Below are 2,783 nucleotides of genomic sequence, written 5' to 3'. Positions count from 1 at the left end.
CCTGCCCCGGACAAGTCATAATAATGGCTCCTGGGCAGGCCATAACTCACCAATTTTAATTTTTTACTGGTTCCGGTGCATACTACCAAACCTCTGCTTGCGCCCATCTAGCGTCTTCAGTAAACTCAAAGCAATCTTTTCTGAAGTTGGACCACCGACACCTCTACCAGCATGCTGTGAAGCTTGTCATAGACAGAGCGTTGCTTAAGAAGCGATGTTACACTCTCCTGTTTCTCTTTCCGGCTCTACGAACTTGAGTCAATTGACCAGTAGCGGACTTTAAAATAATTTATCACAAGCGTTGCTCAAGTCAAGCCGCGCGAAAGCCATCACTGGAGTAACTTGATCCTTAATCCAGTTCCGATACTGCTCAGTGTTTAATCGATACGCGACTCTGGTAGTTTAAACAGAATATCTCTCTCGACATCAAGTTTCAGCAGCTGAAGGATCTCGTCCGGTTTGTTTCGTGAGTTAACCAGCGCTCAATCATCTCGAATTCAAGTCGTTTGGCAAATTTAGCAGTCTCTGGAACTGACTTGGCTGTTTGAATGGCTAAGCAAGACCAACGTACTCGAAGCGAGACGCGATAGTCGAAACCACACTTGTTTGCTTCTTTGGGTTCTCCTTGTTGAAGAGCTTCATATAGCCGATCCACTTTTGCAACTACGGCTTGGCTAAAACGCTGTTGGGTGCACCGCTAAGTTTCAGTGGCACGAAAATGTCGTCGGTGGAACTGGCCTTGAGCGAAGGCTTTAGTTTTCCAGAGGATGTTTGTTGTGACTCGGCGAATGAATCCATAGTGATGGAAGTGAAGAACGTCTCTTCTTTTTTTAATCTTCGTGGAGCCCGAGGAGTTTATTGGAGTCGGCGAACGAATGACACAGTTTTTGTCCAAAGGTGGGATTTTGCTGTCGAAGTCGCCACGAAAGAGACACCATAATACCCTGAAGACGCATGGCTTCGCTTGGCTGAGACTAATACTAACAAGATATAGAGTGGTCGGGCCTGCAACACCACACTCACAGCGTGAAAAAATAAGTTCTGCGCACACAAAAATAGAAAGATTGCGACTATACACTGTAAACCGCAATATGTGCGAGATAGAATCTACAGGCCGTAAACTAGAATCGCCGAGCAATCATGGGATAGTAAAATAAGCAGATACATCTGGTTCAGCTCAGATAATACCTACGACAAAACAATTGTTCTTCTTGATTTAACATAGATTTTCTCTCACGTTCAGGCGAATAATCCGTACAGCTCGGTGGTCAAACCGAATTCGCAAGTTTCTTTAGTTGAATATGATTGATCTGCTTTGTTTTCTGAATTTTTTTTCAGAGCTAAGGGGGGATTCGACTGGCGTTTTATTTTCCGAGAAAGAATGACCAGTCTACTTGTATTCACTGCGGCAGAGTTCATTTCTCCTGGGATTACTGGTTTAGCCCAGCCCATGGATGTTTCAGTGATGAGAGTTTATGCAGAAACTACTACGTGAACTACCATGCTGTCAACGACTTTGCTCAACGTGCGTTAATTACAGAAATTGTAATTAGCGTATGGAAAGCGGTAAGGTCCAAGGTAATTGTGCTATGTTTTATTAATGCGGGCATCGTGACTTACGGGTATCGGGATGCTGAAGAAAACTTCATAGTTTACCCGCCCGAAGAGTCAGAGGAGAATAACAATAACGAAGAAGAATAAAGATTTTTAATCTTGTTTTATAATGTATATAATGACGGCATTTGTGATAGGAATCAGATCACAATGTGATGGCGTGTTGTGATTGGTCGACCAAACAGCTTCTCATTCACCAAGACACTATCTACTACACAAGTGCTGCTGCTGTGTCGATTTAAGCTGGGGTGCTTTCTGCTCGACACCAAGGCCAAATTGGAGATTCGCTGGAGGGTGTCGCCTCTCAAATGCAGGCTCCTTGTGTCTATGTGCCCTCACGAGGTTGAGCTAGAGTGGGTACAGCTAAAACGCTGTCAGATGCTGTTCGAAGCATTTACTCCGTTGCTATTTTTTTTACGATACTGACAGAGACGATTGTATAGTATGCCGCATGACGGCTCTTCGGCTCTGCTGGGCTTATTGGCATACAGATTGTTGAGCATCCTCGAGAATACTGCAGCAAACACTTCATCGGCAGTCGAGATCGGGAGATCCGCAATCCTGCTTACTCCAGTGGGCAGCACGTTGATCTCATGTGCGAGCTGCTCCAGGTACTCCATCAAAATGCTTACTCGCGAGTGTCTCATTCGACGCGCCGTACTAATGTCATGTTGCTTGTTTAGGAGTCGATATGGTCGAATTTTGGAGTCGCGATCACCGAAGAACCAGAGGTTCTAAATCGCTTTGGCGTTAGCGCGTGCCGGGAATTTCCAGTTTTTTGAGACAGCATGTAGCAACTTACCGTCATTCCATGACCACGATTGCCATTCCGGCTGCTGCTCACTGGACGTACTGCTGAGGGTAGTTGTATGAGTCAAGTTCATGTCATTCAAAATACTACGAAATTCTGTGGCCATAATAGAGCGTAAATCGCCCATTCTCGTGTCGAGATCGCGCAAGGACACGGGGGCAACTCCATTAACTACAAAATGCTGTCGAAGTTCACTAACCACTTTCACCGCGACTTGGTTTGGTAATTTTACTGCCAGTTCTGTCTTCAGACCATCTATTTCTTTGTGAAGACTGGTTACTTCTCTGCGTAGCTCATTTACCTGCTTTGCTACAGCAAGGTGGGCTGGGATTCCTGTCGCCTTCATTCCACACACAGG

The sequence above is a fragment of the Phytophthora parasitica genome (genome assembly GCF_000247585.1).
Source record: "Phytophthora parasitica INRA-310 unplaced genomic scaffold supercont2.19, whole genome shotgun sequence".
Classification (NCBI taxonomy): domain Eukaryota; phylum Oomycota; class Peronosporomycetes; order Peronosporales; family Peronosporaceae; genus Phytophthora; species Phytophthora nicotianae.
Note: the sequence above shows the minus strand (reverse complement) of the source record.